At 42.3% G+C, this 15142-nt stretch overlaps 1 long non-coding RNA gene across 1 annotated transcript in view; it reads left to right on the top strand.

The window, feature by feature from the left end:
- LOC107184512 overlaps positions 1-13914 on the top strand; it is a 20044-nt gene extending 6130 nt beyond the window's left edge. Inside the window, exons 2-3 of the long non-coding RNA XR_001515362.1 lie at positions 7222-7227; positions 13904-13914. This is a non-coding gene — a long non-coding RNA (uncharacterized LOC107184512). The remainder of the gene's footprint in view (positions 1-7221; positions 7228-13903) is intronic.
- The last annotated feature ends 1228 nt before the right edge of the window (positions 13915-15142 follow it).

The following is a 15142-nucleotide window of genomic DNA, read 5'->3' as shown; positions in this document are numbered from 1 at the left end:
ATACCCTAGTATGTAATGATGTTTACTTTGAATTTATATTAGTTCACACAAACACTCCATCCATGCTTTTGTTCCGGCCCTCCGGTCCAGTTTAAGAACCCATTGTGGCCCTCGAGTCAAAAAGTTTGCCCACCCCTGCCCTAGAGTCTTCTCCCAAAAGAGGAAGCTATAAAAGGGAGGAATAATCAAGGAATATGATTTCCCTTTGATCATGGCAGATCCTTCTTTCAAACCTGAGCTGAAGATCACACTCCATATCTGGTAGCTCTGTAACTCAGCCCCATAACCAACACAGAGAGGCTATGCAGGTCTTGCAACATAATGTCCTTCTGAACCCCTCATCAGAGCCTGAGAGGTCCCATGCTGGCCATCAGGAAGGCATTAGCCTAGCCCTCCCACACTTCCATTGTCTCTTGAAAGTCTTTTATGCCATCACAGAAATCCCAGCTCTTGGGATTTCACATTGTTTCCCATCCTTGCCCTTAATTCTGTGTTCCTTTCTCACAATAGAAAAACCTTATATCTTAAAATTAGAACTCCTGGAATTGGACCCTGGCTCTGGACCTTACATGATGACCATGGACTAATAATTTGAGGGGTAAGAGAATCATCATCATCATCAAAGTGCTTATTGGTTGACTTTACCTCCCATTATCAGCTTTAAGCTTCACACCAAATCACTAGAGCAGCTGTTATTGTCTACATTTTATAAATAAGAAAATGTGTCACAGAGAAGCTAAACTAGTTCTTCCAATTCACAAATGTTTTAAGGGACATATGTGTGTGTGTGGGAGGGGAGAATGGATGAATTCTCTCTGTTGTCACAAGCCTATGAGGTAGGTATTATCATCCCCATTATAAAGATGAGGAGACTGAGTCTCAAAGAGATTTTAAATCTGTCACACATCAATGAGTGGTGAAGACAGAATTGGAGCTAAGAGCTGAATATCTGCAAAACCCAAGCTCTTTTAATTATATGACTCTGAAATTTCTGAACCACGATTTCCACGTTTGCACATGAAGGCCCTAACAATGCCTCCCTCTTACTGACTGCAGTGAAGACCACGGTCGGTGAAAGAGGTCATAAGCTGTAAACCCAGTGACAGTGGCCTAGTTCTCGTCTTTGTCTATGCAGACCAACAATGAGGAGCCTCTCTGGCAGGCTGCCATGTGCTGACTCTGGGTTCATGTGTTGGCTGCAAGTTAGATTCACTCACCTAATTTTTTAGGGCCTTTTACAACCTATGAAGTCATTTGTCTTTGTTAGTGAAAAAGATTTAGTGATGAATTCACCCTACAGCATAATTAGCCCCAGGCCTGTCGGTCCCTGAGGGAATCCTTCCTATCTTAGCAAAACATAGACAACCTGAGGCGCAGGGGCCTGTCACTCTATAGAGTCTAGCTAATCTGACACAAAATGCGTTGCATCAACAGGTCTTTATGCCTGCCACCTCTAAGAGGCTCCATTTCTCCCCAAAGCAAAACAAAGGACTCATTTTTTGCCAGCATTAAGGTTGATTGAACAACATAAACCCCAACTGCCAGCTATTAAGAATGGCTGGATTCTCGGTTTGTGTTTCTACAGATGTTCCTTTGGGTTTAAAGGAACAAAGGGATATACTTAGGAAGCGGAAGACACTTGTTATGCTTGCTATGGCTTCTAGAGCATGCCTCTACTTGATTTTCAAAAGTCTTCCTGAACAGAACGGCTAGGTGGTTGCCAGCCGGCCTCAAAATGACAGAAGGGTTTACTCAAAAGAGAGAGAGTCTGCACTTTAATTTTCAATCATGCTTTGTTCCTGCCCACAGAGCAACCAAAAAATGTGAGGAAATGTTTGCTATCCATCCCCAGTGGCTTAGATCATTTGGCTATCATATGACCTTCGGTGATCTCAGTCACCTCTATCCTGGCTTTGCCAAAAAGTTGATTGCTGTTCAATTCTTCCTCTCAAAGGCCGTTCAGCAGTAACATGTCTTCTCCCAAATGACTGAAGATAAATGGGGGGGGTGGGGGGAATCCTGTGGAAATCCAACTGGCGGTAGATGCATGTTGGCTTAGACGGCTTCTGCCCTCATGTGCTGAACTCACGCGCTTTCATAATAGTCCTCAGAGTCGCTGGTTTCGGTGTCCACGATGAAGCCAGAAGGCGTATTGGTCGCCAGCTAAAGAACAGACCTCTCCTCCACTCCCAGGGAGGTACCCTGACCAAAACGGGAAGCACGACTCGGAGAGAGGGTCAAACCAGGAGGCACAGCAAGGACCAATAGATAACAGACACAAAAGACATTTTTCTAGGTATTTTAGAAAGACCGCATACATATAGAAAGTCGCGGGAACCTTTCTGTTTGGGAAAGCAGATTATTTCCAGGGAAAAGCCTCAGTTTCTCCCACCCTCTCTGTCTAACTAATTCCTAGTCACTATTCCGGTCTCAAATTAGACAACCTTTCTCCAAGAGTTTTCCTCCGACTCCCCTGAGATGGGGGTAGGTGCCTCTCTGTTGAGCTCTTTACCACCAATTCTTTCCCCTGTTACAGTACATTTTATACCTCCTGGTTGCGATATCCGTTTTCCCCATCAGACGGAGGTTCAACAAGGCGAGGACAGAGCTTGCCTCGTCATTATTGTGCTCCCAGCTTTAATTCAGCATGTGCCCTGGGTGTGGAAATGAGTTTCTGCTTCAATCATCATTGGTCCATTGAGTGTTTTCTGACCCCCTCACCAGGCCACCTATTCCTCTTGCCAAAATGTGGCAACAAGGTCCTAGCACCACCAGGAATGATCAGACCAAGCCACACTGGAGGGAAATGATCCCATCCGTTATTTAGAACTTCTATGCTTTTATTACTGCCCCTTAAAATCATCCAGGTTCACTGGTCAGACTCACTGTGCAGAGCATAGTGCAGCCCGGGTGACAAAGACCTCTGGGTCCGCATTCATTCACATCTCACCCGGACCTGAGAATGCGCGGTTCATTTTACTTTATGGACTAACATGTTCGAGAACAAGCACAGCAACGTGCACTTTAGCCTTGTTTTAAAATGTATATGGTACCTGGACGGTGTAGGTGCTCCTGTGATTACAGAGAAGCGGGTATTGGGCAGTGCTCCTGTGAATTCCCATATCACATTCCGCTTAACTAGAGCTCGCCTTTGGCGGAAGAGTTTCTGTTTAGCACTTGGCAAAAAGCCTTTGTTTAATTCCACTGTATTCTATTTGGAAAAGGAAAAACAACTGCACGTGACACTAAATTCCTTTCAGAGAATTGAGTATTTCTTCAGAGATTTGTATGTTCCCGTGTTGTAGGGGAAGCAGCAGAAAGAGGCTGTAGAAATAACGGAGTATTTGGAATCAGTTAAATTTGGGATTGAGTCTCTTTTCTGTGGCTGGGCAGATTATGACAGTGGAGAAGTAACTAAGAAGTAACACTGAGCAGCAGTTGCCTAAAGTGGGAAGGGGGGACAGAGTTACTCCTTTCACAAAATTAAACTACATGCACGTCTAAAATCTCATTGGGCATATAGTTCCACAATTACTGCGCGAGGCTCATAGAGGCACAAAATCAGTCCTTGTTCTTGATTTGCTGTTGTTTCCTGCTGGATACAACCTGTCCATCTGGTACCCTGGTTGACCTTGGAGCCTAGTAAGTCCTGCCACTGAAACTTGCATTGAATAAAGAGCACTTCCTGTGGTCGCCAAAGTGTAAAAGAAGTAGAGATGACAGCTATCTCTGAACCTTGAGATTTGGGGGGTTCATTGGACCTGTCTCAGATTGCAAAGTGTGTGTGTGTGTATGTGTGTGTGTGTGTGTGTGTGTGTGTGTAATAGCCACGGCTTTGTAGACAGCCACAGGACCCTCTTTGTGAATAGGTGTAGGTGTGTGGGACGGGGTGGGGGGGGGTAGTAGTAATAGGGTGGAGTTATAGGGTAGTAATTATAAGGAGGACTGTTTCCTATGAAGTGATCCTCTGAACAGCTCACTCTGTAACCAGCGGTGGGAGCTTAGAGCCCCCTAGTGTCCCTTACACATAGCCCATGGTGTTGTGAGGCACTACATGGGCTGGCTGGTACATCTATAGGCACATGCTGCCATCTCCTGGTGGGAGTCACACTTAGCAAATCCCAGATGTTCTCTGTTCTAGGAGGGAAGCTACAAAGACTGGGCCTCTCTCACGGGAATCCCTGGAGACCCAGAGTCAGCTTTTGGAAGGCATGAAAATACAAAGGGAAAAACAAGCTGACTGTCCCCAAAGCCCGTAATTCCCTTAAGACATAATTTGGGCTCATTATCCTCTACACATATCTCTACCATTGCACTTTGCAAACTGGTCTGTGCTGGTAGTTTTCTTTCTGGTCTTCGAAGCATCAGTATTGTTGTTGTTGTTAGGAATTAAGCAACTTTGCCAGAAAGTAATTTTTTTTTAAGTTCTTTCTACACTGAAACAGGTGATCAAAAATACTAGCAAATAGCCTGTAATAGAACAGGTATTTTTTTACATAGTAATTCCTTTTCTAACTGCTCCCAACATACCACAACCCAACCAAGCCTTTTACGGTAACCTCACTGCACACATCTGCAGCTGCACAATCATCAGCCAAGGCCTCACCTGTTTGATTACCTCTGCTGAGAGCTCTCATTACCCAATATGGCTGCTGACCCTACTGTTGGATAACCGTATTTGCTAGCAAGTCCTCATTTGTCTCACTGGTTCCTCTTTTCACATGATATCTGTTCAGATATGCAAAGGGGATTTTAGTATCAAGTCTCCGTTCATCGAAATATTCTTAGGTTTTTTCAGACTTAGCGCTCACGACATGCGTTTCAAAATCTTTATCATACTTCCCCTACTTATTTGGACGTGCTTCATTTTATAATATCCATCTCCGCCTGAGTTTACCAGGGTTTTACAAAATGCCTGAGCAGTGCTAAATCAGCACAACCTTGATCTCCTTGTTCTGAACACTAGAGTTGCATCAATGTGCTTTAAGAGGCATAGATATGATTTTAAAGGATTAATAAACATGTTTGCACAATGGCATCTAGATCTTTTTCACAGAAACTCCTGCCAAATTTTCTATATACAGACCCTGGTCTTTTAGCATCTATCAATTATTCACATTCATACGACTGAAATAGGAATTTTAGGGGGATATAGGCAGGCTTAGGGAATTTTTAGAATTGGGGGTTCATGGAAAAAAACACAGGGCTACAGACTGGGAGAAGTTACATTTCCATAAGAATGCTGGGAGAAGGTACATTTCCATAACACAAGGGAGCCAACAGTTATATTTACATAAGACAAGGGAACCAGGAGTAGCCAAAAGGTCTATATTTACAAAATAAAGGGGAAAGAAAGCCCAGAAGGAATAGGAGGACAATGGGGGAGGAGGACAATGAAGGAGGAAGGCCTTGGGAGTTACTGTAGAAACCAATTCAAAAGGAGATATTGACCAATCAGAAGGGATATTGGGACATAGGGACTTGCAGCCTTTATAAACCATGGAAACAGGAAGTCAATGGGACTCTTCCCCCCTCTCCACATGGGAGTCTGTGCTGTGAGATTCTTTCCCCTTCACCACGTGGGAGTCTGTACTTGTTCTTCAATAAATCTCCACCTTTGCTATACCATCTTCAGTCCGTGGATTCATTCTTCGACTCCAAGAGACAAAGAATCCAGGGAACACCACGTGTTCCAGTCCAAAATCATGTACCACCACAAGGTTGGTTCTGCCTCTGTTTTCAGACTTTCCATATACTCGTCCTCTCTCAATTGTGACAGTTTAAGGCTGTGTAGTTCCTGTTTGCTATCCTTGAACTATGGGAACTGCTGACTTGAACACATGCCCCTCATTGGTCACAACAGTGACTCATTTTATTTGATTTTTTTTTTTTTTTAAGAGAGAGAGGAAGAAAGAGAGGGAGGGAGGGACGGAGGGGGAGCGGGAAGGGGAAAGGAAAGAGGGAAGGAGAGAACATTGACTTGTTGTTCCACTTATTTATGCACTCACTGATTTGCTTCCTGTATGTGCCCTGATGGGGGAGCAATCCTGCAACCTTGGCATTGTAGACAATGCTCCAACCAAATGAGCCTACCCAGCCAGGGCCTTGAGTCATTTTATTTTAAATGTTTAAAAAATAAACTCATTTTTACTTACATTTATTTAAAGGATTGTTTTTATTACTATCATATATGAAAGTAATGGCACCCCTTGTCTTTAGAGGAAAATGCAAAAGTAAATAGAAGGAAAACTAAACAACACATTAAGTTATAGAAAAATATAGTTGCTTGTCAAAGGTTTTATTGAAAGCAGGTGTGGGGAGGGGAGGAGGGCACAATTAGAAGTTTTAGGAATTATTTAAAACTAGAGGCCCAGTGCACCAAATTCATGTACAGGTAGGGTCCCTAGAGGCTGCCGGCTGCGGCTGCCAGCCAGGCCCTCCCTTCCCCCAGCTGCCTGCCACTGACACCCCAAGGTGATCAGCGCATGTCTAACTCCCAGTTGGTAGAACTCCCGCCCATGGGAAAAATTTGCATATTAGCTTTCTATTATATAGGATAAGAGGGTTGTTGTATTTTTGTTTTTTGTTTTCAGGGGAGAATGGGGCATTATTGCTTATAGGGTAGAGTTTGTATTTGGGGTGATGAGAAAGTCTTGAATACAGATAGAGGTAATGGTTACACAACATTGCAAATGTACTTACTACTGAATGGTACACTTAAAATGGTAAATTTTATGTTATGTGTATTTTACTAATAAAAACAGGAATTTCTGCCTCAAGGACCTAGAACCCATCACTTTAAAATGTAACCATCAAGCCCCTGTCATCCAGTTTCGGGAGGACAGCAGCCTCACTTGGCAGGTGCCTTGCTCCAAAACTACCTCCTGTCATTTAATTTTCCTTTGGATAAAACCAACTGGCTATCACAAGGTCACCCTAATTACCAAATGAACTTCGGGTGACGTGTGTGTGACAAAGTCCGCTGTTTGAGGACTAGTTACTGCCTACCAGTGGCTGTATCTGCTTGGCTATGTATAAGGGTGAGATTCCTTTGTCTCTTTTTTAGTGAGTGGCCTGAGATGTGCATCTCATTCTAGTTTAACGCCTATTCAATAATAAAACCGTCTTCTCTCTCTGCTACATTGTGTGCAGAGGTTTTCTGGGTTGGCAGGAGATTTTGCTTTGCTTATATTTCCCCAACAAGGTCACACAGTGAACCAGGGCTGAGTCAAAAAAGGAACCACCTGATTTCCGGCCTGGCACTTTCCCCTGGCCTCACTGCCCCTTAGGAATAAAGGGGGGCATAACATGCCACCCCAAAATATGCTTCCTTGGCCTACTGGTTATTTTGAGATGGTTATTTCTAAGAAACAGCAGACATGGGAGAAGCTCTGACAACTGAGTAGAAGGTACCCTTTTGTAAGAGACACATTTATAATGAAAATGTCGCCATTGCAAGGGTCTCTGCCTCTGTACCAGGAAGAGGAAGTGACTAAATCTTTTTATCAATGGAGAAATCGACTTAAATCTGCATAACAACCTCACCCTTGTTAGCTGGGCTTTTCTTGGTAATACCTGTAACTGGCCTTCCCTTCCCCCAATGTCTTCTTTCCTCTTTAAATAGGGATGTTATTTAAAGTGGTGGCTTGGGCTATGTGGGAGAGTTACTCAGTTTTCTTGGGTATGTGCCATGTATTCAGCAGGTATACATGTCATTAAACTTCTCTTTATTTTTCTCCTGTTAATCTGTCTTTTTTTAAGAAGGTGGGGGAACGAGTCTCAGCCAAGAACCTAGAAGGGTAAAATGAAAATTCTCTTTCCTTCCCTACAAGAGCATACTGTTTCAGCATGGGCCTCCCTGAGACCTGCCACTTTGGCATCTGAATTATTTTGAGCTGAAGGGAATGGAGCCTCTGCAGGCTCAGAGGAGCTTTGACTTCTACTTTAAAGAAAATGTACTTATCATTACCCAGGAAGTAGTAATTTCATTATTTACATTTTATTAGAGACTCCTACATTATATCTTTAAGAAGCATTATATCTCGATAAAGGATGCATGTGTTATAGGCAACCAAAGGGAGTAAGCTTCTCATTGGCATAAACAGCTCTTCTATGCAAAGGGAACGGAAGAGATGGTTTCATGCCCTTAGTCTCTGTAGGGCACTTCAAAATGCATGGGAATAATCAACACTCAAAAGAATTACATCTTTGGCAATGAGAGGTTTTAGAGCCTTGCAAACTGCTACTGGAGCTTATTATTTATGAGCTCTTTGCTCTTTAAAATGGAGAACAGAGCAATTAGCTACAATTTCACACCTTCAAGAAGACTAAGAACACAGCCTGCCATCTATTGTAAATTCCAAAGTGTGTTCTTTCACTTAAATTTATAGTTCCATTGTGTGGAAATTTCCCTCTTATTCAAAAGAAAGTTTGAAAGTGAATCTTTTATTTGGTTCCCTGAAAATGGGCACTGCATAGCAATTTTGTTCCTGAGAAAATAAGCTTAATAGGCCCATCGTAAAAATAATAGCAAGGCCGGTATTTAAGAACATGATGCCCTCAGGCAGACCACACCACGCGGGACAATAGGCCCCTTGGTTTGTTCACTGACTGCAGTGGCCGGGATTTTGGAATCTTGATGACAGTCTGCATATCAGTTATATATATATATATTTATGGCTAATATGCAAAGTGTCCCCTCGGGAGTTCTACCAGGAGAATGGGCGTTCAATCGCTCGCTATGATGTACGCTGACCACCAGGAGGCGGCATGGAACATGGTGGGCAACCAGCAGCAGAGGCAGGGCACTGAGGGAGCGAGGGAAGGAGGTGGCGGGGAGGCAGGGAGGTGGGAAACCTGATCAGCCCTGATCACCAGCCAGGCATAGGGACCCTACTCACGCATAAATTTCATGCACCAGGCCTCTAGTAGTAAAATAAACATACATCAATCAGAATAAATATTTTTATCTTACGGGGCGAGTTTTATTTCTGATAATAACCAATAGTCATTTGGTGCCAAGTAAGATGAATTAAGAGGGTAACAAGCTGGGTAATACTGGCTTGTGTCAAAACAAACTATCAGTTTGCAGCAATCATTCTATTCTCAAGATTAGTGCGTGCTTGCCTCTCCCTTGCTCACCATATTCCTTCCTTTCCCAGCCTGCAAAATAATGGCCATTCTTCAAGTGTCAGTTCAAATTCTACTGCCTCCATTAACATGTTAATCCTCCCAAACAAATGTTATCACTCTCTCTTCTGAATTCTCCCCTCTCAGGTGTTTTTCATTTTTCTTGCCCCAACATTTTTCCTATATTGCAGTTGTTAAGCTAAATATGTCTTCCTACGGATCCCATTTCAAAACTTTGAGAGGAAGGACAGTGTCTTCTTCACTGGATGTCTTGCATAGCAGGTGTTCTAACAATTGTATAAAGCTAGTGAATTACTGTGTAAAGGAGGATTTCGAGACAGCACACTGTCAAAAGAACTCAAGAACAAGGAGGAGCCTAAGAGATTGGAAGACATGAAGGGCTAACTTAGAAAAATACATTTTGAGATTGAAAGTAGGTAAAACAAATAATTATAGAAATATGCTTTTGATGACAACTCTATCCACAATATTGACCTATCCTGCATACCTTATCCCCCAACTATTATAGTAAATTCTCCATGTAATTGGAAACATTTTTGTTATAGTTATTAATTTTAACATTTTTACACATATATATGAATTACAGCTTATGCAGTTCATAATATTTTAACTTATTACTCATTTCCGTTTTCTTCTTAAAAGCATAGAGATCCAAACTAGAAAATAGTTCCATCTCCATTACATTACCAATTCCTGAATCCTGCTTGTTGTACTATCACACAATGTCTCATGTAATATTATTGATATATTATTTCATCATAATACATCAATAAATCCAAATTTTTTTAATTCATTGAAGTTCAAAAGAATCATGTTAAAGATTAAAAATAAAATGAGTTGGCAGGCTGGAGTGGCTCAGTGGTTGAGCGTTGACCCATGAACCAGCAGGTCTCGGTTCAATTCCTGGTCAGGGCACATGCCCAGGTTTCAGGCTTAATTCCCAGTAGGGGGCATGTAGGAGGCAGCTGATTGATGATTCTCTCTCATCATTGATGTTTCTATCTCTCTCACCCTCTGCCTTCCTCTCTCTGAAAATCTATTTAAAAAACGTATTTTTAAAGTAGGAAATTAAAAAATAAAATGAGTTGAAATCTGTTTCTACCACTTAACCTTAGTCTATGTCATTTCAAAGTCAATGTCATTTCCTTCAGTGTGTCAGCCCTATGACAATGTCAGTTCTTTTCCATTGGATGGCCTAAGATTGTTTAAATCATTAAAGTCGATATCTATTAATGATATACAATAAAAGTTAATATTTTATTCGATAATGCATATTCATTCAATAATTTGTATTGAATAGCAGACGTAATACCAATTAGCAAAGAAGAAATGGAATTACCATATTGACCCATTTTCAAACAGTTGACTATGACTTACAAGACCCTATACAATTCAAACTACATATTCCCTGGGTTCAATTCTGCCTCTCAGCACACTGGTCCATTTTCAGTTACCAAATATGCTAACGCTTCAGCCAGCTCCAGACTTTTGCTTACGTCCTTCCCTTTTCCTAGGACGATACTGCCAATTTTTCCCTTGATGAATTAGTAATTTCACTGAGTGTGATTTAAAGACTAATTCCTAGCCCTAGCCAGTTTGGCTCAGTGGCTAGAGCGTTGGCCTGCAGACTGAAGGATCCCAGATTCAATTCTGGTCAAGGGCACATACATCAGTTGCAGGCTTCTCCCTGGCCCGAGCCCTGGTCAGGGCGCATGCAAGAGGCAACCAACGGATGTGTTTCTCTCACATTGGTATTTTCTCCCTCTCTCTTCCAGTTTCTCTAAAAACCAATGGAAAAACATCCTCGGGTGAGGATAAATAAAATACTAATTTACTGAGGGATTTGCTATAACATTTTCTGAAAAAGAACCCAACTAAATTATTCTCTATCATAACATTCATTAAATATATTTATTTTAATATAAATTAAAATTTTCATTTGTTCACTGACTGAATCCCAGATTGAGTTCGTAGGGCAGTGGTCATGTTTGTTTTGTTTTTATTACTAACTTGTAACTAAGCATAATATAGAGCCTGAAATGCACAGTGGCCAGGAGGGCATTTAGAAATGGAATAAAGGGAATGACTGAATATCTCATTAATCAAACCCAATATTTTACCAATAATTCTTTATAAAATTTCACCTTGCCCTCTTGTTCTTTCCTGAGCAAACATTTTAATTTCATTTTGTAGAGTTTTGTGTTATCGTTCACCCAAATGATCAGCCTGTCTAAAGCACATTTTAGGAAATGAAGGCAAAGCCATCTCCAGGACGGGACTCATCACAGTTTCCTGCAAACAGCACTGACGATATATCTCTTTTAAAGAAATGAGAGAGCGAAACTGCCAGCTAAACATCTATTCCAAAAGACAATTTCATTGTGGAATGCTGGAGATCTTTCTTGTTTATTAACCCACATGAAAAAGGCTGTGAGCAGCTCCAATGGCCTAAGAGCTGCACAGCTGCAGAGCAAGAGTGACTGGACCAGGCTGTGTGGCCTCTCTCTCTCTGTCCCTCTCCACTCTCCCTCATCATGTTCCCAGCCCAGGAAGCCTCCTTGCCATGGTCCTCAGTGGCCTATGCGGTGACGATCACTTCCCTGCACACGCACAGAGCCGCTCCTGTGCATTTACAGTGGAAACCACTGAACAATGGTTTCTGCTTTTGTAAACATCCAGGGGAAGCTGATGAGAAACTGTCAAGAACCTTAACAACCGAGTCTGACAATTCTTCTCATTATATAAATACCAGTCAAAAAGTTATATTTTGAGGCTATCCTATCTAATAATATAGAAACATGGTAATTAGCCATAACTTCGCTACCCTTCCCATTGGCTAATCAGTGAGATATGCAAATTAACTGCCAGCCAAGATGGCAGCCAGCAGCCAGGCAGCTGAAGCGAACATGAACATGAGGCTTGCTTACTCCAGTGATGGAGGAAGTCAACCTTCCCCGCCTGCCGCAGCTCAGCTCTGAGCTCTGGATGAAACAATATTGCAATTATAGAACCTAAACAAACCCCAGAAACCTGCTTTCAGAGAGCGCGGCCTCAGAGCTTAGAGCGGCCAGTGATGGCAACAGAGTTTCAATTATAGAATCTAAACAAACCCAGGTACCTGCTTTCAGCCAGCAACAGCCTCAGAGCTGGAGCCTGCTCTCAGCTCCAGTGACAGCTATAGAAGGTAAATTAATCCCAGAATAAAAAAAAGAAAAGAAAAAAGGAGAGGCTGGGAGCTTCAGTCGCCCATCAGCCTGAAAACAGCCCTCAGCCCCTCACCCAGACTGGCCAGGAACCCCAGTGGGGACCCCCACCCTGAAGGAAGTGTGACCAGCTGAAGACAGCCATCATCCCACTGACCCTAACAGCAGAAGGACTGGGAATGACTAGTCACTATGACACACACTGACCACCAGGGGGCAGACGCTCAATGCAGGAACTGCCCTCTGGTGGTAAAGTCACTCCCACATGGGAGGAGCTCTGCTCAGCCACAAGCCAGGCTGATGGCTGCCAGTAGAGCAGTGGTGGTGGGAGCCTCTCCTACCTCCTCAGCAGCGCTAAGGATTTCTGACTGCAGTTTAGGCCTGCGCCCCACTGGCAAGTGGACATTCCGTGAGGGCTGCCAGGCTGCCAGAGGGATGTCTGATTGCCATCTTAGGCCCAATCCCCTGGGGAATGGGCCTAAGACAGCAGGTGGTCATCCCCTGAGGGGTCCCACTCTGCGAGAGGGCACAGGCCAGGCTGAGAGACCGCCCATCCCCCCTGAGTGCACAAATTTTTGTGCACCGGGCCTCTAGTTTCTATATAATATTCCTATGACTAAGAAAGAAATCCAGGCATTCTGGCATCATATATACACACACACACACACACTACACACACACACACACACACACACATTCCTGATCTGACAAACTTTGTTTCAACCTAAGAATTCTACTCTTTATTTTCAAATAAATCAGACTAGTTATAACAACTGACTATATTTATGACCTATCTCCTAGGTTCAGAGATTAAGTGTCTGCCTTCTAGAGCTCATGAATGAGTATGACAGAAAATGATGGTGTATAAATACCCAGAGAGCATTTAATTTTAATCTTGTATAAATATATAATACTTGGAGTAAAGCTGGACATAAATGCAATTATACTAGGGAAAATATATTGAAGAGAATTTCATTTTAATGTATATTGGTTCCTATTTAAGTTATACTTGTGTTAAAAAGTAATACTGACATATTTATTCATATTATTAATAGACCATTTTCTTTGTTCCTATCATGATCCAAGGATCATAAAATCCAATCTGTCCAAATGGATGTATGAACAGATCAACCTGCAATCCTAATGTTACAAATGCAAGAAGTGAACATGCATCTTGCATTCAATTTGTGCATAACCAGGCCTGGGCAGAGGCCCCTATCATGCTGACAGTCTCAGATATTCTTTAATTCGAGCACATGGAATAAGATGAGGAAGTACAACTTCAGACAGCCCCACCAGTCACAAATGTGATTTATGGGATGTGAGCTGCTCTCTGGAGGGACTAATGTGAAAAGCCTAAGGAATCCTAATCCGCTCCAGGGTCTCAGCTGAAATGCTGGCTCAGAGCTTTACCTCTCATTGTTCACCTGATGCCCATGTGTAATGCCTGCCCAGTGGTCTGCAGGGAAATTGTAGGGCTTTTCTATTAGGTGTTTAAACTTACATTTTCCTAAACAAGAAAAAAGTAATCCCAACTTTTTTCCCATCAGTGCTTAAATTTCTAATTGTGGTGACTTGGTATTCTCCAAAGGAAGCACATTTACACTCATCCTAGCATTACGCTGTGGAATATGCAGAGTCTGAAATCCATAAACTAGAATTCCTATTTTAGTCCCATAACCAAGGTTTCTGGGCATAGACAAGTCACATCTCTTCACTAAGTTTCAGCTTTATCTCTAAAATGGAATACACACACACACACTATACTATATGCCAAAAAGTGTATCACTTGAATAGACTGAGATAACCTAAAGATTTGTATTACCCTAAGCAAGCCCTAAAATTACAAATCATTGTAGCTAATAAACTGGCAATGGAGATTACATGGAGTAAAGAAATACATTATACAAAGAAGTTACCAAGAGAAAAAAATAAGCAAATACCAGAGGAGACTAATGAAAAACAAAAACAGAATAAGATGGTGAATTTAAACCCAACCAAAAAGAATCACATGAAATGTAAATAGTCTAAACATGCTTTTGAAGACAGGGACTGTCAAATTGGACAAAAAACAACACCCAACTTTAAGATGCCTACAAGAAAGGAGGGATCCAACCCAAGGCCCTTCAGTCCACATACTGATGCTCTATCCATTGAGCCAAACCAGCTAGAGTGAAAAAAATACTTAAACTTTTACATCAAGTGGCTGCCTAAGGGATTCCACAATCCTCAGCTGCACCATTTGAATACCCATAGCACGTCTCCTCCTGCCCTACCCCATAGAGAGAAGCAGGATCTAGATGGTGAGAAAGTGTGTCTTATGTTGGGTCTGGAAAGATGCTATAATGAGAAGTATAACGTAGGGAAAAAAAGAAATTTTATAGTCATGCACGTTGTCATAGTCTCTTCAGGCTGCTTTAACAAAATACCACAGACTGCGTGGCGTAAACAACAGAAGTATATCTCTCACAGTTCTGGAGGTTGGAGGGTGTCAGCTTGGTCGGGTTCTTGGAGAATCTTCCTCCAAGTGGCAAACTGCTGAACTTTCAACCCTGCCCTCACATGGTGGGAGGGGCTAGGTAGCTGGGGTCTCTATTATAAAGGCAATAATCTCATTCATGAAGGCTCTGTCCCCATGATTTAATCACCACCGAAAGGCCCCCCACCTCCTAATACCAACACCTTGGGGGTTACATTTCAATAAATGGACTTGGGGGACACAAACATTCAGATCATTACAGACATAATGGCTGAAAATTACATGTTAATGACAATGATTAATGTGACTT

The sequence above is a fragment of the Myotis davidii genome, unplaced genomic scaffold (assembly GCF_000327345.1).
Source record: "Myotis davidii unplaced genomic scaffold, ASM32734v1 scaffold391, whole genome shotgun sequence".
NCBI classification, from domain to species: domain Eukaryota; kingdom Metazoa; phylum Chordata; class Mammalia; order Chiroptera; family Vespertilionidae; genus Myotis; species Myotis davidii.
This window is presented reverse-complemented; position numbering and strand designations above follow the sequence as displayed.